Source organism: Mytilus californianus, unplaced genomic scaffold (assembly GCF_021869535.1).
Source record: "Mytilus californianus isolate M0D057914Y unplaced genomic scaffold, xbMytCali1.0.p SCAF_6, whole genome shotgun sequence".
NCBI lineage: Eukaryota > Metazoa > Mollusca > Bivalvia > Mytilida > Mytilidae > Mytilus > Mytilus californianus.
Genome location: NW_026262712.1, coordinates 21,764,915 through 21,790,672, shown reverse-complemented (window position 1 = coordinate 21,790,672; position 25,758 = coordinate 21,764,915). Strand labels below are relative to the sequence as shown.

At 33.3% G+C, this 25,758-nt stretch overlaps 1 protein-coding gene across 5 annotated transcripts in view; it reads left to right on the top strand.

Annotated features, from left to right (window-relative positions):
* The first annotated feature begins 436 nt into the window (after positions 1-436).
* Positions 437-25,758, top strand: part of LOC127704337 (uncharacterized) — an 84,124-nt gene continuing 58,802 nt past the window's right edge. For 2 of the 5 annotated variants that reach the window (XR_007983233.1, XM_052208355.1), the window contains exons 1-2: positions 628-836; positions 12,326-12,478. The gene's annotated coding sequence lies outside the window, so the exon portion shown is untranslated. Of the gene's footprint in view, positions 459-625; positions 837-12,325; positions 12,479-23,955; positions 24,275-25,758 lie in introns of those variants that run through there. The other 3 variants (XM_052208356.1, XM_052208358.1, XM_052208357.1) reach the window with 3 other exon arrangements.

Genomic DNA, 25,758 nt, shown 5'->3' with positions numbered 1-25,758 from the left:
TTAGTTTTTATGGGGTGGAAATGAAAGAAAAGAGTTGAGATGGATTTTGGATGTTTTATTTTAACTGTCCAGCAGGTGGAAGGAGTACCAAGGTCAGGTGCAAAAAAGTTAATAGTTACAGTTTTCGGAATATCTCTTGACTTGTCCATACCAGTTGGGTTATGTATTGGCTTATTTTTCAACTGGGTCAGTGTCATTTTGGATAAATTTTGGGACTTGAACTGAACATTGCACACACCAAAGATTTATCAGAAACCCCTGGTGGAATTTTTAAATGTGACAAAACGTTATAAAGAATAAATAGGGGAAATTAATTGTGGTTTAGGCCTAATCAGCTGCTTATCAAACTTCGATATTTTCCCCATTAGTATGGAAATTTCCAGAGTGTTTCGAATCAAATTTTCCCAGCATAATAGTTTTGCTTTCTCTTCCCATTTCATAGATGCCCTTCTAATCAGGTGAGACGGTTAAGAAATAACGATACTCACAAAAGTAATGAAACAAGTTGCTTTTTAAAAAAAAAAGTCAATACGTGAACTTTAGAACTTTTTTTATGCTAATTATTATTTCAACTGAATTGTAAATTATATCTCAGTATTTTCATTACCATGTGCAGTGATGTGTGTGGAGGATAATATTTTCTTTTTAGGCCTATTGTAAATCAGGACAATTATGGCATGTTGAGAGTGGTGTTAAATATAAAGTAGGGAGATAAGGAATGTTTTAATTTCAATAGTTCATTTCTGGATGGTGTTAGCTTTCATATTTACCAGTGTGAAAGGTCAAACTACTGCCAATGGCAATGGATGACACTTCTAGGGTGTTTATTGGTAGAGGTAATATTTCAACTAGAATCCCTCAGTAATTTTATATAGTTTTCTTTTTAAAATACATATTTCAGAGCAAGAACGATATTTTGTTTCGTAAAATGTGAAAGTTTTATTCCTACCAAATAAGACAAAATCTACCTGCTTACCATTTTATTTTGTGCCGTAAAATCCCATTCCACCTTATATGGGTTTGGATCCAGCTAATACATTCAATTTGCTGCTTATACATGTATACTTAATATACCTGTCCAAATCCGGAGCTTAAGTTTTTTTGTTTGCTTACATGTATTATCGTGTCTGTTTTTAGGTTTTTTTTGTATAAAAATATGGCCATTGATTTATATCTCATACAACACTGGTCAATTTGATGTCATTTAGCTCCCTTTGATAAGACTCAACATTCAACGCCATGTTTATTAAAAAGTTCTCTCATTGGCAATCATGGTTTACCAAATATTATGTAATCATATCAGTCGCAGGATAATTCGAATTATTATGAAATGCGGTTCCTTAAATCAACATACGTAATAAATCTCAAAACTCTACACTGTTTTTTTCTTACTTATGTTTGTTGCCTATAATTCAGAAATGTAACAGTGTTTTGGGATTTTTTGCTTAAAGTTAACCTTTTAAGCATGGTCCCTTTTCAAAAGTCTCCCAACTACTACCTCATATGTGAACTTAAGTATAGGGGAAATTTTGTTTGCTATGTTAAAGAAATCTTCTACTTGCTCTATTTTGCATGTGAAGACCATAAAACCGTCATCTCTATATTTACAGTGTAATTTGATGTTTTCTTTCCATTTGAACTTATAATCTAAGATATTTATTAATAGGACAGACAGATGCAGATATGTGCATGATGGTGAAAATATACCACCTATGGAGGGGGCGCTCCTATAACTTTCCATTAAACTCAAATTTATTGTTTCTTAGAATTAATTTAACAAATGCAGTTTTTTTTGTTGTTGAGAATCTTTAAAGGATATTCTTTTGTGTCAATTAATTCTTCTGCATTGATAACTGTTTCTTTTAAATCATCATGCAATGATCATATTTGTGTACATTTACGTTTCATCATAGGCAATACGAATGCATTCCCTTTTTACCTCGTGTGTTTTATTAATGAAATCTTTTGTATCTTGAATTTAAAAGTTATGCCTCTACAAAAATGGTTTTATATTAGATCATTTAATATCTCAATGCGTCTCGTAGTAGAGTTACACTTATTGAAGATCAGTTGTAAGGAACATTAATTAATGTCTCCTACTAGTTGACCATTACTCAATGCCTCATTTATTATTTCTAGATTAATTTAATGAATTTTTGAAAGACTGAGGTACATGTGTCCATGTTTTGAATCATTATTATTCTTTAAGAATTATACGTTTGGGAATCTATTTCTATTTTTTTCTATATAGATTATCAACTATATCTTGTATTACCATATAGCATATAAGTGAGGTTAAGCGATCTGTGTAAAGTTCTTTATTGTCAAGTTTTAGATATCTTAAATGATCCGTATGGAGGTGCTCTTAATTGCAGGAAGCTAATACAGATAAGAAATATAAGTTTTCCGAATGAACAATAATTAGGGTTCTAAATATTCCTCCTTAGACTATATTTCTAACTAATTAATATGCATGAACTCTCAGGGATTCACGCAAACACAAGGTTTTGATGGAAGTTAAGGTACTGTGTCAGAGGTTAATCCCTATTGAGATTATGTGTTCGGAGCCTTTGTCTGATTTGGGTGGCCAAATATAATTTGAAAAATTAGCGCTCAGACACCTGGACACGATTCCCAAAATGGATTATATCAGTGGTCAGTGGAGAATGCGGGTGCCAAAAAAGGGAAACATGCTATAAACATGTAACATCTATGTCTGTTCTATGGTCAGGTTGTTGTCTCTTTGACACATTCCCCATTTCCATTCTCAATTTGATGTTTCGGCAATAAAATTTGTCAACAGGTTGTAGGTATTCCCATGAACTCCATTTGTTCCTGTATTGTTGTTAATCACTGTTTATGTCAAAACTCAGCAAAGATCCATCTAAATGTACAGTTAGTTGATAATTTTTAAGACACATACCTTTACCTTGATGATATTTTTGCTTTGAATAAGCAAGAATTTTCTAATTTTACTCTAGAAATTTACCCAAGGGAACCAGAGACATGTTCTCTGTAGTATATGTACAAAAATGTATGTCTCTGAGGGAACTCACTTGAAATAAATCTGATATAGACAGCAATAATTGTCCTTTTCTAGATGTTGATATCTCAGTTTCACACAGGAAATTAACTCTATACAAATTTACAACAAAAGACAATTTTTTGTCCTGATTGTTAATTTTTCTGATTTTGGACAATGATGTTCCTTTGGCTCATTCTTACGTTGCAATTTCACAACTTGTTTGCTATGCCCATATCTGTAGTTGTGTTTTAGATTTCAATAAAAGTAATTATTTACAAATGTATGTAAAAGTGGTAAATTATAATTCAGGGATTTGGTTACTACAAATTAAGTAATAGCTAAGTTTACTAAATTCTTAAATAGATACAAAGATTTTGTTTGGAAGTTTGACTTTACCTGTAGAGTTCTTATTAAAAATGGAATATCACATCCTTATTATATTGGTGATATGTTTATAAAGCCAGTAAATTTAGATTCAATCAATGTAAACTAACTGATCCTTTGAATAAACTTATTCGTCATGGTTAAATCAATTTCAACACAGTAGTAGAATCTTAGATATTACTTTTATTGGTACTAACATTGATTTTGTTTAAAAAAAAAATAGAATAAATCTAAATATATACATGTATTGCTATACATGTATAGTAATGAGAACTCATGATCCTACATCCTGTCCATACTGTTTACCTATATTTTGGCATGGCACAAGTTCATGTGTTTCTCAGATTGATTATGCTGTATTTACACTAAATTGGTTGGATGTGTTGTGAACAATACTTTAGTCTGAGAGAAAATGACAGTGCTTTGTGTCTATTGCTTTTATTGTCGATCCTACAACATTTATGTCATGAAAGTGAGACATAGTGATCCTAGATTCTGTCTGCAGCGTCAATATTTATGTTCAGTCTGTGAAAGTTTTTCAGTCATCAGTAACTCTGCCAAACTTTCATGGAATTTCATGAAATTTTGACAGAAGCTTGTTTATGATCAAAATACAGTTTTTGTCTGACTCACTTGGTCTGTGTTTTTATACGACCGCAAAAAAATTTTTGTGGTCGTATATTGGTATGACGTTGGCGTCGTCGTCGTCGTCGTCGTCTGGCGTCGTCCGGCGTCGTCCGAAGACACATTGGTTTTCGCACTCTAACTTTAGTTTAAGTGAATGGATCTCTATGAAATTTTACCACAAGGTTCAATACCACAAATGGAAGGTTGGGATTGATTTTGGGGGTTATGGTACCAACAGTAAAGGAATTAGGGGCCAAAAAGGGGCCAAAAATAAGCATTTTTGTAACTTCCAGACATAACTTGTGTGTTAGTGTATGGATCTCTCTGACATTGTACCACAAGGTTCCATATCACAAAAGGAATGCTGGGATTGATTTTGGGGGTAATTGCCTCAAAATATTAGGAATTAGGGGCCAAAAAAGGGGCAAAAAAACAAGCATTTTTCTAGTTTCATGACAATAACTTGTGTGTAAGTGCATGGATCTTTCTGAAATTGTACTACAAGGTTCCATATCACAAAGGAAAAGCTGGAATTGAGTTTGGGGGTAATTGCCCACAACGTTTAGGAATTGGGGGCCAAAAAGGGGCCAAAAATAAGCATTTTTCTAGTTTCCAGACAATAACTTGTGTTCAAGTGCATGGATCTCTCTGAAATTGTACTGCAAGGTACCATACCACAAAGGGAAGGCTGGGATTGATGATGGGGGTAATTGCCTCAATATTTTAGGAATTAGGGGCCAAAAAGGGGCAAAAAACAATCATTTTTCTAGTTTAAGGACAATAACTTGTGTGTAAGTGTATGGATCTTTCTGATATTGTACTACAAGGTTCCATATCACAAAGGGAAAGCTGGGTTTGAGTTTGGGGGTAATTGCCCTAATTGTTTAGGAATTTGGGGCCAAAAAGGGGCCAAAAAACACATTTTTCTAGTTTCCAGACAATAACTTGTGTTCAAGTGTATGGATCTCTCTGAAATTGTACTGCAAGGTACCATACCACAAAGGGAAGGCTGGGATTGAGTTTGGGGGTGATAAATCATAAGGGGGTTCAAAACATTTGGGGGGGGGGATTTTTTTTTTTTTTCCTTTTTTTTCTTTTTTTCCTTTTTTTTTCTTTTAAAATTTTCCATTTTAAGTTGGTTATTTCTGATTTATATTTAAAAGCAAATTATAATGATATGGTAGGAGATACACATCAAACAGGATGTGTAAATTATTATATAATAAGTATTGTGCAATAGCAAGAAATTTTCAATTGCACAGTATTGCGCAATAGCAAGAAATATCCAATAGCACAAAATTGCGCAATAGCAAGAAATCTTCAATTGCACAGTATTGCGCAATAGCAAGAAATATCCAATAGCACAAAATTGCGCAATAGCAAGAAATTGTCAATTGTACAGTATTGCGCAATAGCAAGAAATATTTAATTGCACAGTATTGTGCAAAAGAAGATACTTCTTATAAATTGCTTATTTCTTGACCAATTTCAATGGGGTTTTATTCTTGAATTCCTGGGGTTCTTTAATATGCTGAATCTAACCGTGTATTTAGTTTTTGGATTTTGGGCCCCGTTTTTAAATTGGTCCACATTGAGGTCCAAAGGGTCCAAAATTAAACTTTGTTTGATTTCATCAAAAATTGAATTATTGGGGTTCTTTGATATGCCAAATCTAACCGTGTATTTAGATTCTTAATTTTTGGTTCCGTTTTCAAATTGGTCTACATTAAGGTCCAAAGGGTCCAAAATTAAACTTAGTTTGATTTTAACAGAAATTGAATTCTTAGGGTTCTTTGATATGCTGAATCTAAACATGTATTTAGATTTTTGATTATGGGCCCAGTTTTCAAGTTGGTCCAAATCGGGGTCCAAAATTAAACTTTGTTTGATTTCAACAAAAATTGAATATATGGGGTTCTTTGATATGCTGAATCTAACCATGTATTTAGATTTTTGAATTTTGGGCCCCGTTATCAACTTTGTCCACATTGAGGTCAAAAGGGTCCAAAATTAAACTTTGTTTGATTTCATCAAAAATTGAATTCTTGGGGTTCTTTGATATGCTGAATCTAACCATGTATTTAGATTTTGGATATTGGACCATAATAGGTGAATGTCCAATTTAAAATTTTTAAGTTCTTAGACCACATTCATTCTGTGTCAGAAACCTATGCTGTGTCAAATATTTAATCACAATCCAAATGCAAAGCTGTATCAAGCTTGAATGTTGTGTCCATACTTGCCCCAACTGTTCAGGGTTCGACCTCTGCGGTCGTATCAAGCTGCGCCCTGCGGAGCATTTTATTGTTAGATGTTTTTCTTCTTTGTATCGATCTGATGAGTTAAGCCTTTTTCAACTGATTTTTATAATTAGTTCTTATGTTGTGCTGTTACACCACTGTCCTCGGCTAGGGGGAAAAGGGGAGGGTGGGGTTGGCACCAACAAACTAGTTTAACCCAGCCACAGTCTGTATGTGTCAGTCCCAAGTCATGAGCCTGTAATTCAGTGGTTGTCATTTGTTGCTGTATAACATATTTGTATTTCATTCATTGTTTTGTACATAAATCAGGTTGATAGTTTTCTTGTTTGAATTGTTTTACATTTGTCATTTTGGGGTCTTTTATAGCTGACTATGCGGTTTGGGTTTTGCTCTTGTTAAAGGCTGTACAGTGACCTATAGTTGTAAACTTCTATGTCATTTGGTCTCTGGTGGAGAGTTGTCTCATTGCCAATCATACGACACTTATTTTTATACCTTATGTTGGGACCAAAGGAACCACCACCTTCCAAAAAAAGGGAACAAAATATGTTGAATATATGCTCTAGTGTTCCAAGTATAAATCATCCAGCTGTTAGCCTGAGGCCTACAATTTTCAAAAAATGTTATCATATCACTGAAAATCACAATGGAATTGGCCCATATTTCTGATGAATAACTATTCTAATGCAATCGTTCAGCTACTTTTTTTTCATTGACTAAAATTTATTATCAAATCCATAATTAACATGTCATAGCTAAGAAGTGAGCTGCCCTAAGGAATTGCTGGAATCGAATTTCACAGTGTTCTCCCCAGGGTCTTAAAGCACTGTGGTACCCTGGTGCTATATTTTCTACCATGGTGCTATCTTGGATGATTTTATAATAGAATGTACAGGGGCCATGGTGCTATATTTTTTGGAAAACCAGTACCTGCTATGTTTATTTCCATAATGCTACAAATGTATTTGAAAATTCTGGGGAGAACACTGCGAAATACAAAAAATGAATATAATCGAAAATAAAACAACTCCTACCTACTTTAATGAGAAATTTTCCAAATTTAAATTGTACAAGAAGTAATGGTCAGTGCGAAAATTTGTTTTGCCCTAACATTAATGCACCAAAATCATTCATGAAGTTTCACAGAATTTTATTTCATTTTAAATTCATACATTTTGTCAAGGTTTAGGGTATTGCAAAAATTTTCTAAAATCTCATGTATATAAATCACGCTAAAATCAATTGGAAATTACTTTTTTGGCTAAAAACTACGGGAAAAATTGTAACTGTACAAAGAAATAAATTTGAGACAAAAATTCATATAATTTTATTATAATAATTAAAGAACATTACATTCAGATACATCGATCAAAGACCAGAATACAGATCCCCTTCCCAAATTCATCAGGATTTATTTTAGCCTTACTATGCTAAGCAAGAGTTGTGTCCCTTGGTCTCTCAAACTTCCGGTATCCATTTGAGTCAAACTACGGGTATCTGAAAATATTTTTCTGGTCGGACTGACCTCAAGATAACGATAGTCGACTGTATTTCTTTTTGTAATGCGTTAGAATGGGAATTATAGTAATGTACTACATTAGAATGGGAATTATAGTAATGTACTGCATTAGAATGGGAATTATAGTAATGTACTACATTAGAATGGGAATTATAGTAATGTACTGCATTAGAATGGGAATACACCTAATCGCTATTTATTCCATTCCGGATAAGTTCTAAAATTACACAACTTTTTCATCCAGTTGACGCTATCTGGGACCCTGTTTAAACAATGCACCATGCATAATACTTTTTAATGAGACCTGTTTAAAACATCGTAAATACTCCAAACACAATATTTTTTTGACTATAATTTGAGTTTGGAAAAAGTGGATTATAATCTATCAAAGTTTCCTATTGATCACTTTCTAAATTTTTCCCTCCCTAAGCTCGTTACTGATGACCTTTGTTTGCGGCCTGTTGACCCAAACAGGAAGTTGTCTAAATGACTGTTTTTTCCGGATTGGACTAAATAGCGATAAGGTGTATTATAGTAATGTACTGCATTAGAATGGGAATTATAGTAATGTACTACATTAGAATGGGAATTATAGTAATGTACTGCATTAGAATGGGAATTATAGTAATGTACTACATTAGAATGGGAATTATAGTAATGTACTACATTAGAATGGGAATTATAGTAATGTACTACATTAGAATGGGAATTATAGTAATGTACTACATTAGAATGGGAATTATAGTAATGTACTGCATTAGAATGGGAATTATAGTAATGTACTACATTAGAATGGGAATTATAGTAATGTACTGCATTAGAATGGGAATTATAGTAATGTACTACATTAGAATGGGAATTATAGTAATGTACTACATTAGAATGGGAATTATAGTAATGTACTGCATTAGAATGGGAATTATAGTAATGTACTACATTAGAATGGGAATTATAGTAATGTACTACATTAGAATAGGAATAACAGTACTAGCACTACATGTTTATATAATGCATTAGAATAGGAATACCAGTATTTACATTTTGTACTTTTATTCCTTAATTCTAGACTGCCTTAAGCTTGATTTCATGAGAAATTGTGGACAATTTGTATAATACTAGTGAAAAAAAATCCTTTTACTATATTAATTGCAATTGTCATATTCATCCAGGAAGCAATTTCTAAACTTGGTGTAGGCACATTAAATACCATGATGCAAGTTTAAACTTTATTTTTTAGTTTTATTCTCTTGGTCATTGACAATGGGAAGCAGTGAAATAATATACATAATGAATTTCATTTGAAAAACCAAATGTTTGACACTCAGATTATGATTTTATTGGCTGTCATTCAAAAATGTTAATACATAACTTGTTCATATTTTAAAATACATTCCAAACATTGTAATCCTTAGCCCTGCCTCTAATCTGTATTAATCTTAAACAAAAACAGGCCATTAAACCAATTAAAATTGTTAAAGATTTTTAAATATATGATAATTCTCAGTGTCAAATAACTTTTTTCTCTCTGACTGACAATGTTTTTAGTGGAAGTTGAGTGTCTTGTAAATTCTCATCTAGTCAATGTTTGAAAATAGTCATTGTTAAATCAACACTAAATTTAACCATCAAATTCCATACAGATCAAGTAAATATACAGTTAAGCCAGTGAGTTAAGGCGCTTTCACTTCATTGTATTGTAGTGATCTTATCTTGTACAATAAGTTTTCTGAATTAAAGGAAGGTTCCTTTACCAAGTAGTGTAATACTTACAAGTAAACATAACTGCTTGTTTCATAAAAAGCGATTTTTTTTACAGTTAATATTCCAGACTTTCAGTTTTTACATGTTCAATACTGGACAAAATATAGTATTAGAAAAAAGGAATATGAATATAAGAAGATGAGGTAAGATCACAAACGAGACAAATGCTAACCAGAGCCCAAATGACGTAGAAGCAAGCAAATATGGGTCACTGTATGGTTTTCAACAATGAGCAATGGTATATAACTGTATATAGAATGTAAAAAAATTCAAACTAAAATTGATTGCCTGATTTGAAACAAGACAAAAAATGTTAAACAAATATTACAGACAGCAACCAATTACGACAGGTGATTTACCAGCCCGAACAGGCACATATAGAATGAAATATGTTTGACATTCCTAAGTCTCATAAATATACATAATTACAGAAGTATATATGCAAAATGTATTTACTTCATGATTAAAGTCTTTTATATTAGATTGAATTTTAAGCCTATATATATTAATATCAAATACTTATATGCAACGATGAAAGAAATTATGGGTAATTATATTGATAATTTTTTATAAAATAAATGAAAACACTTTTAAGATAAAAATTAATATGGTAAACTTGATACAAATACTATTCCCCCCCCCCCCCCCCCCCCTTACAAAATCAATGAAAATTCAGCTAGATTTTAATTGGATTAACTTAATAAGATTAAAAAGTTTGTAGGCATAAAGCTGGCAGCTAGTAAACTCAGAACAAATGAAATTTAATTATGTAATTAATGACAAAATCAATTTGTAATATCAGGTCATTGATTTATTAAGAGATTTTCTACTTTTTATTTTATAATAGGATTATCAGTAATCTTCTATGGAGATGTAAAAAATTTTATATTTGTTTTAAAGTTTTGTTTTTCAAACGGCTGGATTCTTTTATGGATCAGAGTCACAATCCCAACAATTTTTCTAGGTGTGTTGCTATTATTTTATATGATTATTAGAGAGAAACATTAATGAAGCATTCATTTGGCTAAAGATGTTTATTTCTGAATGATATTTTTGGTAAGAATTTTTAAATACATGTAACAAACATACATTAAGGAGAACTAAAATAATCACTGATTTATCAAAATTAAAATATGTTTTGTATGTTTGTGCTACATGCATGTAAATTGTCGTTTAAATTGCCTCAGATATCTTCCATATGGAAAAACTTTATTCGAAGTGTTGATAGGACTGAAAAATATCAACTTTGAGAAGTTGAACTGACATATTGTTTGGGGATCTAAGAGCGAAACATCCATTTCAAAGTTGCAAAAATGTTCTTGGCACAAATAGAAATTAATGGTTAAACACATTAGTGACCTATAATCATCACGCCTTTGTAAATGTGTTTTCTTTACTTTTACAAAATTTGACTGTTGTTTGATCTGGTTTGACTTTTGGGATGATTTATATTCAATAGGTATTGATTTTACTATTGTTGTTAACTTAATTATATCTACTGCCAAACTTCTGCTTGACCTTTTTATGCCCCCGCCGTAGCGGAGGGGGCATTAAGTTTTACCCTTGTCCGTCTGTACGTATGTATGTACGTACGTACGTCCGTCAGTACGTCCCGAAATTGGTTTCCGTTCTCTAACTTGAGTTTGCCTCAACCAAATGTTATGAAACTTATACACAATGCTTATTACCACAAAACATAGATCAGGTTTGAATTTTGGTGGCGTCACTATAACCGATCTAGAGTTATGCCCCTTTATAAAAGGAAATATTGCAAAATTTTTAGTTTCCGTTCTCTAACTTAAGTTTGCCTCAACCAAATGTTATGAAACTTATACACAATGCTCATTACCACAAAACACAGATCAAGTTTGAATTTTGTTTTTAATGTTTCAGAAACTGCTTATAAAAGCTGTATATGTTTTATAAGCCAGTCAAAGACAGGACATATTATGGTCTACCAATGTCTGTCGGACTTCCTACAATACATTTGTAACTCAAATTTACTTCAACCAATTCTCATGTAATTCCCAACATAACTTTAGGATTGACAGATGAAAGCTTCCTTTCAATTTGAATAATTTTGGTTCAGTCCATTTCTCAGTTTGATGGATCCTTTATAATGGTAAGTCTATTGATACCAGTAGTTAAACATTTTAAACAGTAAAGCAGATAAGAAATATCTTGTTTATATTTGATACATGTATAGGTCTTCATCAATTGTAAGAGGATGCTTAAGATGGTCAATAGTATTAACTTTAGTAGAACTCATTACTACTTAATGTGACATTGTATATGTTCATGGACTGTACATATGTACTGTAGGACATTTGGATGCACATAGACTGTAGATGTGTACTGTAAGACATTTGGTTTTGGGTGAACTTTTCAGCTTTCTTCAATATTTTTAGAACCCGAGACTTTGGTATTTTATAAAACCCACAGAAGGTGGATTAGCATGTTCACTCTGAATTTTATTTATTGTTAAAGTCAACCTGTCTTGTTTTCTTTTGATTTGGATTTAAAGGAAATGGCCTGAATTTAATTATATATACAGTATCATGGAACCAGTAAAAGTTTCCTATATAAACCAAAAATAACCCATGTCAAGAAGATAAGAACTTAAAGCTAAAGTGTGTATCTATCTTTAATCTGTTTCCATTTTATTATAAATGGATATAAATACATCTGACACTATTTATGCAGTATTTAGGTCACATACCTTTTAATACCTTATTTATATTTGTACAGTGATTTTACCTGAAAGTTAAGAGGCAATAAATGAAAGATGAGTTGGTTGTAAAGTATTCGGCTACTCTATGAAGATGAAATGACCACAGTTAATAATTTCGATACAGTTGATTTTGATTGCTGGACATGGAATTTATAAACTCTGAGATTGAGGTATGTACTTTTGTAAACATGAATTTACAAAAAATCAAAATCAAGTATAACTATTAATTCATTCCACAAAAGTTAACTTACACCCATAAATATTAAGTTTGGGTTTAGAGATTTTTTTAAAATGTTTTTTACAACTTCAAGACTGTGGTTAATGACAACTTTCATCTAAGTTTATCTTTGGTGTATCTATACAACTAGAATTAAGATATATATATTTATCAGTGATTACATAAATAGTCTTGGTATTGGGACATGTAGTAGTACAGATAATTGGGATAACCCAGGTATAGGGGCATGTAGTAGTACAGATAATTGGGATGACATTGGTATTGGGACATGTAGTAGTACAGATAATTGGGATGACATTGGTATTGGGACATGTAGTAGTACAGATAATTGGGATAACCCAGGTATAGGGACGTAGTAGTACAGATAATTGGGATGACCCAGGTATAGGGACATGTAGTAGTACAGATAATTGGGATGACATTGGTATTAGGACATGTAGTAGTACAGATAATTGGGATGACATTGGTATTGGGACATGTAGTAGTACAGATAATTGGGATGACATTGGTGTTGGGACATGTAGTAGTACAGATAATTGGGATAACCCAGGTATAGGGACATGTAGTAGTACAGATAATTGGGATGACCCAGGTATAGGGACATGTAGTAGTACAGATAATTGGGATGACATTGGTATTAGGACATGTAGTAGTACAGATAATTGGGATGACATTGGTATTGGGACATGTAGTAGTACAGATAATTGGGATAACCCAGGTATTGGGACATGTAGTAGTACAGATAATTGGGATGACATTGGTATTGGGACATGAAGTAGTACAGATAATTGGGATGACATTGGTATTGGGACATGTAGTAACGTATAGCAGGTTATTTTTGCGGGTGTAAAATTTCACGATTTTCATTAAATAAGGTAAACAAAATATTTTGGCGGTTATTATTTTGGCGGATTCAAATCTTTTATCAATACCATTGCATGTGCACTTTTAAATTGGCAATTTTGTTCTATTCACGAAAATACGCGAAAATTTAAACCCCGCAAAAATAACCCGCTAAACGGTAGTACAGATAATTGGGATGACATTGGTATTGGTACATGTAGTAGTACAGATAATTGGGATAACCCAGGTATTGGGACATGTAGTAGTACAGATAATTGAGATAAGCCAGGTATTGGGACTTGTAGTAGTAATGATAATTGGGATGACCCAGGTTTAGGGACATGTAGTAGTACAGATAATTGGGATGACATTGGTATTGGGACATGTAGTAGTACAGATAATTGGGATGACATTGGTATTGGGACATGTAGTAGTACAGATAATTGGGATAACCCAGGTTTAGGGACATGTAGTAGTACAGATAATTGGGATGACATTGGTATTGGGACATGTAGTAGTACAGATAATTGGGATGACATTGGTATTGGGACATGTAGTAGTACAGATAATTGGGATAACCCAGGTATAGTGACCTGTAGTAGTACAGATAATTGGGATGACATTGGTATTGGGACATGTAGTAGTACAGATAATTGGGATGAAATTGGTATTGGGACATGTAGTAACGTATAGCAGGTTATTTTTGCGGGTGTAAAATTTCACGATTTTCATTAAATAAGGTATACAAAATATTTTGGCGGTTGTTATTTTGGCGGATTCAAATCTTTTATTAATACCATTGCATGTGCACTTTTAAATTGTCGATTTTGTTCTATTCACGAAAATACGCTAAAATTTACACCCCGCAAAAATAACCCGCTAAACGGTAGTACAGATAATTGGGATGACATTGGTATTGGTACATGTAGTAGTACAGATAATTGGGATAGCCCAGGTATAGGGACATGTAGTAGCACAGATAATTGAGATATTCCTTTGAAGTTGAAGAAAGTTGTTAGACTACTGTAAATTCAAAGAGCATGTGTGCATTTATTATTGGGAATCATTGACCACTGGCAAAAATATGCAATCTTATGAATGTAATTGCAAAAACTATATGAAGTGATTAAGAAATTATAAATGTAAGTTGATACTTTTGAGGTTTGGCATTACTAAAAAACATTGCAATATCTGAATTTACAGTATAAACTTAGACAGTGGCGGATCCAGAAATTTTCATAAGTGGGGGCCCACTGACTGACTAAGAGGGGGCCCGCTCTGGTCATGCTTCAGTGATTCCCTATATAATCAACCAAATTTTTCCCAAAAAACCGGGCCCCCTGGCCCCCCCCCCCTAACTCCACCTCTGTTAGATAGGTGCCTAAGTTTACAAGTAATTCTGAGACAGCATTGTCTCAGTTGAGCCCTGAAGTTATACATTTGGATGTACATTATAAATAGTTTCCAGCCTCTTGGCTTGTTAACCTCATTATATGTGTTTTGTCATCATATGGAAGTATGATACTATAAATCAATCTGAATGAAATACAGATCCTATGTCCATGCTTCACTTACATGGATCTAAAAACACTCCTTTCTACTTTCTGTTTGGAGCAGGGCTTCCAAAATTATTTTTAGCCAGCTGGACATTTTATATATTATCCCGATTTTAATCCCTTAAGACTAAATAAACAAAAGGCAATAATGGTAATCAGTTGCTGAGTTGGCCATCCCAATGATTGATATTTAAAAAAAACAATATTAAACTTTCTTTGATTCAAATTCGAAGTTCTGACGTAAACTGTTAAATTGGCAGTGCATCATCCGAAGTGTGCAACATCAGCGTACTTATATCTGCCTTAGACTCTTTATTTGTGCAAAATAACGTCAAAAACTTTACTTTCGTTTTTATACGACCGCAAAAAAACTTTTGTGGTCATATATTGGTATGACGTTGGCATCGTTGTCGTCCGGCGTTGTCGTCCGAAGACACATTAGTTTTCACACTCTAATTTTAGTTTAAGTGAATGGATCTCAATGAAATTTTACCATAAGGTTAAATACCACAAAAGGAAGGTTGGGATTGATTTTGGGGGTTATGGTACCAACAGTTAAGGAATAAGGGACCAAAAAGGGGCTAAAAATAAGCATTTTTGTAACTTCCAGACATAACTTGTGTTTAAGTGTATGGATCTCTCTGACATTGTACCACAAGGTTCCATATCACAAAGGGAATGCTGGGATTGGTGTTGGGGGTAATTGCCTCCAAATTTTAGGAATTGGGGGCCAAAAAGGGGCAAGAAACAAGCATTTTTCTAGTTTCCAGACAATAACTTGTGTGTAAGTGTATGGATCTCTCTGACATTGTATCACAAGGTTCCATATCACAAAGGGAATGCTGGGATTGATTTTGGGGGTAATTGCCTCCAAATTTTAGGAATTAGGGACCAAAAAGGGGCAAAAAACAAGCATTTTTCTAGTTTCATGACAATAACTTGTGTGTAAGTGTATGGATCTTTATGAAATTGTACTACAAGGTTCCATATCACAAAAGGAAAGCTGGAATTGAGTTTGGGGGTAATTGCCCAAAAAGTTTAGAAATAAGGGGCCAAAAAGGGGCCAAAAATAAGCATTTTTCTAGTTTCCAGACAATAACTTGTGTTCAAATGCATGGATCTCTCTGAAATTGTACTGCAAGGTACCATACCACAAAGGGAAGGCTGGGATTAATTTTGGGGGTAATTCCCTCAAAATTTTAGTAATTAGGGGCCATAAAAGGGGCAAAAAACAAGCATTTTTCTAATTTCATGACAATAACTTGTGTGTAAGTGTATGGATCTTTATGAAATTGTACTACAAGGTTCTATATCACACAGGGAAAGCTGGAATTGAGTTTCGGGGTAATTGCCCAAAAAGTTTAGAGATAAGGGACCAAAAAGGGGCCAAAAATAAGCATTTTTCTAGTTTCCAGACAATAACTTGTGTTCAAGTGTATGGATCTCTCTGAAATTGAACTGCAAGGTACCATACCACAAAGGGAAGGCTGGGATAGATTTTGGGGGTAATTCCCTCAAAATTTTAGTAATTAGGGGCCATAAAAGGGCAAAAAAACAAGCTTTTTTCTAGTTTCAGGACAATAACTTGTGTGTAAGTGTGTGGATCTTTATGAAATTGTACTGCAAGGTTCCATATCACAAAGGGAAAGCTGGGTTTGAGTTTGGGGGTAATTGCCCTAAACGTTTAGGAATTTGGGGCCAAAAAGGGGCCAAAAAACAAGCATTTTTATACGCCCGTTTACGGGACGTATTATGGTATACCGTTGTCCGTCTGTCCGTCTGTCCGTCTGTCTGTCCGTCCGTCGTCAACATGTCGGACATTAACTCAAAAACGCTTTAACCAATTTGCATAAAACTTTGGTGAATTGTTTATATCTATTGACGTGAGCTCCCTTTCGTTTTTTATAAATTTTAGATTTTACATTTCCGAGTTATGGGGTTTTATTCATTAAAAAAAGGGGGATTTTCCAGTTTATGGACAATTACTCAAGAATGCTTTCACCAACTTGCAAGAAATTGTGGTGAATTGTTTATATCTATTGACATGAGCTCCCTTTTGATTTTTATATATTTTAGATTTTATGTTTCCGAGTTACAGGGTTTTATTCATAAAAAAGGGGGATTTTCCAGTTTTTGGACAAAAAATCAAAAATGCTCTCAGCAGTTCTTATAAAACTTTGGTGAATTGTTTACATCTATTGATGTTAGCTCCGTTTAGAATTTTATAAATTTTACATTTTACATTTCTGAGTTATGGGGTTTTATTCATTAAAAAAGGGGGGATTTTCCAGTTTTCGGACAATAACTCAAAAATGCTGTCAGCAATTCTCATGAAACTTTGATGAATTGTTTATATCTATTGATGTAAGCTCCCTTTACATTTTCATAAATTTCTAATATGACATTGAGAATTAATTGAACTTTAATTGTTTATAGTCTGACAACAGATTTACTAAGTATTGCGCAACAGCACAGTGTATTGCACAACAGCAAGAAATCTTTAATTGAATATAAATTCAATTCATATAACCAATTTCAAGTTCTTTGACTACATTTATTCAGAAACCTATAATATGTCAAATATTTAATACAATCCAAATTCAGACCTGTATCAAGCTTGAATATTGTGTCCATTTTTGCCCCAACTGTTCAGGGTTGGACCTCTGCGGGCGTATCCAGCTGCGCTCAGCGAAGCAGTTTATTCTAGTTTCCAGACTATAACTTGTGTTCAAGTGTATGGATCTCTCTGAAATTGTACTGCAAGGTACCATACCACAAAGGGAAAGCTGGGATTGAGTTTTGGGGTGATGAATCATAAAGGGGTTCAAAAAATTGGGGGAGGGTTTTTTTTTCCTTTTTTTTCTTTAAAATTTTCCATTTTGAATTGGTTATTTCTGACTTATATATAAAAGCAAATAATAATGATATGGTTTGAATAGGTAAATTAAAAATTTTTAAGTTCTTAGACCACTTTCATTCTGTGTGAGAAACCTATGCTGTGTCAAATATTTAATTACAATCCAAATTCAGTGCTGTATCAAGCTTGAATGTTGTGTCCATACTTGCCCCAACTGTTCAGGGTTCGACCTCTGTGGTCGTATCAAACTGCGCCCCAGCGGAGCATTTTATTTTTTTTTGTGTTTTTGTCATTTTAGAATTTATATCCAGTTATTTGGGTGTCTTTTTATACGACAACAAAAAAATTTGGGGGTCGTATAAAGCTATCACGTCGTTGTCGGCGTCTTCCGAAGACATTTGGTTTCCGGACAATATCTTTAGTTTATGTGTATGGATCTCTATGAAATTTAAGCAAAAGGTTCAATACCACAAAAGGAAGGTTGGAATTATTTTTGGGGGTGATTGTCCCAACCGTTTAGGAATATTAGGGGCCAAAAAAGGGCCCAAAACAAGCATTTTTCTAGTTTCAGGACAATAACTTGTGTATAAGTATTGTGATTGCCCTGAAATTGTACCACAAGGTTCAATACCACAAGTAGAAGGTTGGGATTCATTTTGGGGGTGGTTGCCCAAACCATTCAGGAATTAGGGGCCAGGATTAGATCCTGAATGTAAATCAGATTAGATAATTCCTGGTTATTGGTAGTTTTCAATGTAAACACACTGTTTACATCGCGATGACCATGAGGGTATTTCGATGTATTGCTATCGCCTAGATTTCCATTACGTAACTTTCGTTTTAGGTTTGTAACCGATCTATAAACATGATAAATACGCAGATATTAATGAATGCAAATTAACATTCCTTATCGTTTGTTATAAATACATCTCTTCAAAGAATACTGATAAAAATATTTTTGTTTAAAACATAAATTAATAAAATGAAAATGTTTTGTCGTTAGATATATATATATATATAAGTAAAAAGTTATTGATAATATCTATACACACGTACCGAAAAATTGTGTTAAAGCATGCAGAAGAATATCTCAAGAACATTTTGCGACAATCCCGGCAAGGACCGGTAACTCTGTAATTGTTTTTGCGGGAAAATATGAATGCCTTCTCATATCCAATCATTTAGAAAAATCGAATTTTTACAGAAGAGTGTCCACCATGCACTTGCACTGCACTATTATTAGAATAGTATAATAGAATGATATACAAATGGATGAAAATTATATATATGTGTAACTGTTATATTAATATGATATATAACAACAAACCAGTGTATACTGATTTGTATCACTACAATATAATAGTTATTACGGTGAGGTTGAATTTCCTATCATTTATTCATCATCCACGCACGAACTTGTCTCAGAAAAAAATATATCTCTGTACATTAACCTCAGTTTCAGGTATAGAGATGGGATTTTTTTCTGTGACAAGTGTTTTTGACCATCCACAAGAACTTGCGGTCATCCGATGTTCAGTACTTCAGTACTTTGATTTAATGGAAGTCCATACTGAAGTGGTTCTTTAGGGTAATACAGATTAGATGCCTTATGTTTACTTATACCTATCCTGTATGTACACATTGACTATACATTTGTACTAATCTGATGATAAACAGTCAACTTTTAATAGTTTTAAGCATCATGATCATTATAACTACTTTACATCTGATATGTTGGTGTTTGGCTCATTTACAAGAGTTTTATTTGTTAATTATGTGCACCATTAATCTTTCTTATTTAATTAATTGATTTAACAGAAGCTGATCTATGATTAGTATTTTAAATATGATTGACAAAAGGATGTGTTGGTAATTGACATTAATAGCAAATGTAGATATAATGTATACTTGAAGAATTTCAAAATTACTTGATTGAAGAAGTTACATTGTAAGTTAACAGAATTGTTGTATCTTTTTATCTCGATGGCTATTACAGGTAGGATAATTGTTTTCACAATAGATTTGTTCATAGTTGTCTAATCTTTTATGGGGCCTAGTTGGCTGGGTGGTCTAAATAGTCGAACTAATGTATCACTAGCTTGTCAACACCAAGAGTTTGAATCCAGCACTTGGCAGGTGTGCTCGACTACAATCTTAATTGACTAGGATTGTCAGTTTTCCTACTGAAGGTAGTTGGTTCTCTCTGGGCACTCCAGCTTCCTCCACCAATAAAAATTGAATAATAGCTCAATAGTGCTGAAAGTGGTGTTAAACACCAATCAATCAATCTTATTAATCTTTTTGACTTCTAGGGATAGGTTATTTGGCAATAGACTTTACAAAGTTTTTGGTTTTCTTTATCTTTTTGGCTCTTACAGGTAGTATCAACATTCTGTATGTGCCTGTCCCAAGTCAGGAGCCTGTAATTCAGTGGTTGTCGTTAGTTGTTGTATATCATATTTGTTTTTCATTTATTGTTTTGTCATGCCTGCAAGACATAGTGATAACAATCCGCCAGCTGCGTAAGTGGAGAAGGCGTAACTTATTTGTATAAAGCTTTACATTTCAGAAGTTACAAGATCTGGATGCTTCATACCATTTATACAGATACCTTATGATAAGAAGTTTCCATCTGTCATATGTCCATTGTCCTGGACCTCATTTTCATGGATCAGTGACTGCTTGAAAACGAATTACAGTTTTTTTCAAGTGAAATACTCACTTATTATAAGTAATAGGATAACTGTATTTGGTATATAGGTTCCTTGCAACATCTGCATGTTCTTCAGGTAGGGTTCACTTGACCTAGACCTCTTTCATGGATCAGTGATCAAGGTTAAAGTCTGTATCTCAGATGGAATGATTGTAAGGTGTACATGTACATGTCTGATTGGCAGGTTTCTTGTTGCTTAGTCTTTAGTTCTATGTTGTGTCATCTGTACTATTATTTGTCTGTTTGTCTTTTTAGTCCCCTAACAACGAAGTCGAAGGGGACTTTAGGTTTGCACTCCGTCCATATGTCTGTCTGTCTGTCTGTCTGTCTGTCTGTCTGTCAGTCCGGCAAATCAGTTTTCCACACTTTATATCTCATGCTTGGAAGATATTGATTTGATATTTGGTATATTGTTTTATCATGACAAGTTACAGATCAAGTTCGAATTTTGTTCCGGTCTGATAATTTTGTGCAGAGTTATGGTCCTTGGACTTGGAAAATTCACTCAAATATTCAGTTCAGTTTTCCGCACTTTTTTTCGTCATTCTTGAAGATTTTGATTTAATAATTGGTACATTGTTTTATCATGACAATTTACAGATCAAGTTCGATTTTTTGTTCTGGTCTGATGATTTTGTGCAGAGTTATGGTCCTTGGACTTAGAAAATTCACTCAAATAATCAGTTTTCCGCACTTTTTTTCGTCATGCTTGAAGACATTGATTTGATAATTGGTATATAGTTTTATCATGACAAGTTACAGACCAAGTTTGAATTTTGTTTTGGTTTGATGATTTTTTGTAGAGTTATGGTACTTGGACTTAGAAAATTCACTTAAATTATCAGTTTTCCACACTTTTTTTCGTCATGCTTGAAGATATTGACTGAATATTTGTTATATAGTTTACACCATGACAAGTTATAGATCAAGTTAGCATTTTCTTCCAGTAGAATTAATTTTTAACCGGTAGGGGACCATGTATTGCCATGCAATACTCTCAGAATGCTCTGGTATCTTTCGTCCCTCTTTTCTTCTGACCTGGACCTCAATTTCATGGTTCATTGGAAAATGTTTAGTTTTTGTGGTTTGGTCTATTTCTCAGTTACTGTAAGGAATAGGGCCACTATATTTGGTGTATGCAATGATTGTAAGGTGTACATGTACGTCTGGCAGGTTTCATTTGACCTTAACCTCATTTTCATGGTTCATTGGACAATGTTCAGTTTTTGTGGTTTGGTCTTTTTCTCAGATATTATAAGCAATGGGTCAATGATGTTTGGTGTATGAAAAGATTGTAAGGTGTACATGTCTGTCTAACAGAGTTCATATGACCTTGACCTCATTTTCATGGTTTATTGGATAGTAATGAATTTTTGTAATTTTGTCAGATTATCAGTTACTATAAGCAATAGGTCAATTATATTTGGTGTATGGAATGATTGTAATGTGTACATGTCTGTCTGGCAGGGTATATATGACCTGACCTAATTTTGATGGTTCATTTGTCAATGCAGGGTTTCTGGTGGTGGTCGCCATTTTCGCATTTTGTGAAAAAATGAAAATTGTGGCGATTAAAATTCAATATTGGCGAGAAAGAAATATAACTGTTTGATTTCATCCATCTTGTTTACTTTTTTGGGTTTCTCAGACTTTTTCCCTTATCACACACTGCGGGAATTCACCTTGAACTCATTGCGATTTTGATAGAAAATCAGTGACGCACATGTTAACTTTGAAGCATAGTTTTACGTCTCAACTCTTTCTTTTAATGATGGTCCGGAAAAGAAAACTATTGTTACGAGGAAAAATATTCAAAAATAGGAAAACTCTCTGACTTATTCTTTATTCTTCGGGAACAAGACAGGAAGTATCCCATAAAATCATTGAAGATGAATCCTGTGTTCCCCATCAGAAGTAAAAAAAAATGATGATTTATGATCTATATTGCAATTTATCAGCATCTTTTGAAAAGTAAATTTTTGTTATTATAGAGTGTTTATTTATTAGAATGTAGATTAAAAAATAGATATTTGGAATTATAAAAGACAACAATGTTGCAAACTGATTTATTTTGTTAGAAAGAATGAAAATTTTAAACGAAAATATATTTATGTAAGTTGGCAGAAAAATTGAAAGTGGCAAAACATATATTGTTTTGGGGAAAGAGGTGGCGAAAAAGAAAATTGATCCAGGGGAAACCCTGTTTCAATGTTAACATTTTGTGGTTTGATCTGTTTCTTAGGTTCTAGATTTGGTGTATGGAATGATTGTAAGGTGTACATATCTATGTGGCATGGTTCATCTGATCGTCACCTCATTTTCAAAGGACATTAAGAATGCTAAGTTTATGTGATACTTGTAGTAAAACCTTCAAATTACAGACTTTGAATAAGAATTCAATGATGAGTAAAACAGGAGAGACATTTCAGCGTGTGCACTTGTTTACATAAATCAGGCTGTTATTTTTCTCGTTTGGATTGTTTAACATTTGTCATTTCAGGGACTTTTATAGCTTACTATGTGGTATGGGTTTTTCATAATGTTGAAGGCTGTACGGTGTATAGTTGTTAACTTCTACATCATTTTGTCTCTGGTGGTCATTTTGTCTGAAGGCTAGTTACAATTACCTTCTGTTGTCAAGCGAGGACTGATATAGACTAGATGAGTTGTCTGTAGGCAACAAAACCCAAAACCAATCAGCTTCTGTTTTCCAGCAAGGACAGATGAAGACTTTATGAATGTCTGTATGTTACCCAAACCAACTTCTGTTGTCAAGCAAGGACTGATAAAGATTTGATGCATTTGTCTGTAGGCTACCCAAACCAGCCTCTGTTGTCCAGCAAGGACTGATAAAGACTTGATGAGTTGTCTGTAGGCTAGTTACATATAAAGAATTTTCAAATACAAAATGTAAATAATTTCTCTACATGTCAAACTTTCATGTACATATTTTGAAAAAATCTTTTGGTTTAGGGAAAGCATTGCTTTATAAATTTAGAGGAAACTCTGGTCAAATTTTATTGTGGCCAGGTCTAGCTTTTGTAATAAAAGACTTAATGCAGGTTAGTTTAGAATATAAAGTGAGACTGCAAACATATTTGAATGAATTGAAGGATGGTTCTATAATGAGTATTTTTCGTGATGTAATATAATAAATATAATTGACTTCTAATGAAGTCGTAAATTTTGGATCAATGATTTTATCTTTCATCTATTGGCTGTAATTATTAAATCAATGACCATAAGTTTTATTGTGGACTTATTTACAGGAAAAAAATCAAATGATAAAATCCCTGTTATATTGATAGGTATAATTATCGTAATAATCGGAATGTGGTATTTATAAATTGTATGAATAACATATATATACATGATTGAGGCTTCTTATTCATGTGAACCAAACCGTAAACTAACATACAATAGCTTCTCAGGTTGGTTTGTGTTTAAACGCAAAATTAGGACTTGAGAAAGTCTTTGTGACTGATTTTTGTTTATTTATACGTCATATTGGACTTATTTTGAGTTGTTTTGGGTTATCATTATACATGTATGTAACAAGTGTAGAACATTATTTCTGGAAAAGAACAACTAATTAACAAACTCCCACAATGAACTTGGTCATTGGCAAACGGCAGAGGCTAGTTGACATCTGGTGGGTGATCTTAGTCATGTGAAAGTATTTTGACAATGATTCAATTTTTGTGTTGAAACACTTTAATTTACCTGTTAGGGAATACACATTTCAATTTGATAAAATAGGTAGGTATAATTTCACATGAAAAAACTAATTAAGATTTTATTACCTGTATGAATAGATGCCATAAATTATGCAAATACATGTACTTTATGTCATTGCTGTCAAAATTAATTGCACATTTTTACTGGAACAAGTTAATTAAGTGTACTAATCATTTATGGTGTGTATCAGAGAAATGATAACTTAAAATATGCAGACACATGCAGGTTTTCTAATCATTTAATGTGGTCTTACCACAACAATGAGTATAGGGAATGGATGACTGTCTGTGACATTAAAGAACACATTCAAATTGGATTTCAATTTTATTTAAATAATTTGAACATTATTAAGGTAGAAACCTTGGTAAGAAGGATGCCAGAAAGTCAAACAGGAAAAGGTGGAGGGTTCAGAGGTGAACAGCACAAGTAAATGCAGGTTTTTTCTTTAATATAATTAATTAATCAGATAATGGACTTACATCTGTGAAATGTAGCAAAATGATATACTAGTGTATGGAAATAAAACCTCTAAAATTTTACCACTCACAAACTTTGACAAGTAGGTATGTTGTCTTTTGTTTTGGATTTTACAGTGCTGTTAATTTGCTGACTCACAGACACTGGTACATGCTGTAATAGTACAGTTTTCTATTGAAATAAATACACATTCAAAACATATCCCAGTACCTCAAATTATAGCTTACAATACTATATGGTATGGGTTTTATTTATTGTTAGAGGCTCGAGGTTGGAGGCTGTATGTAGGATGACCTAAATATTTTACATCTTTGGTCTAGTCCATAGAAGTCAATCACACCCATCTCCTTATTTTATTTTCATCACAAGAGTGGTTCAGATTTATTAAGAAATACCATTCACATTTGAAAGATTGATTGATGGGTTGTTGGTGCTTAACACCACTTTCGGCACTCTTGGCTATATCTTGTAGGCCAGGTTTTTTATACGACCGCAAAAAATTTTTGCGGTCGTATATTGGTATGACGTTGGCGTCGTCGTCGTCCGAAGACACATTGGTTTTCGCACTCTTAACTTTAGTTTAAGTGAATGGATCTCTATGAAATTTTACCATAAGGTTCAATACTACAAAAGGAAGGTTGGGATTGATTTTGGGGGTTATGGTACCAACAGTTAAGGAATTAGGGGCCAAAAAGGGGCCAAAAATAAGCATTTTTGTAACTTCCAGACATAACTTGGGTGTTAGTGTATGGATCTCTCTGACATTGTACCACAAGGTTCCATATCACACAGGGAATGCTGGCATTGATTTTGGGGGTAATTGCCTCAAAATATTAGGAATTAGGGGCCAAAAAAGGGGCAAAAACAAGCATTTTTCTAGTTTCATGACAATAACTTGTGTGTAAGTATATGGATCTTTCTGAAATTGTACTACAAGGTTCCATATCACAAAGGGAAAGCTGGAATTGAGTTTGTGGGTAATTGCCCAAAACGTTTAGGAATAAGGGGCCAAAAAGGGGCCAAAAATA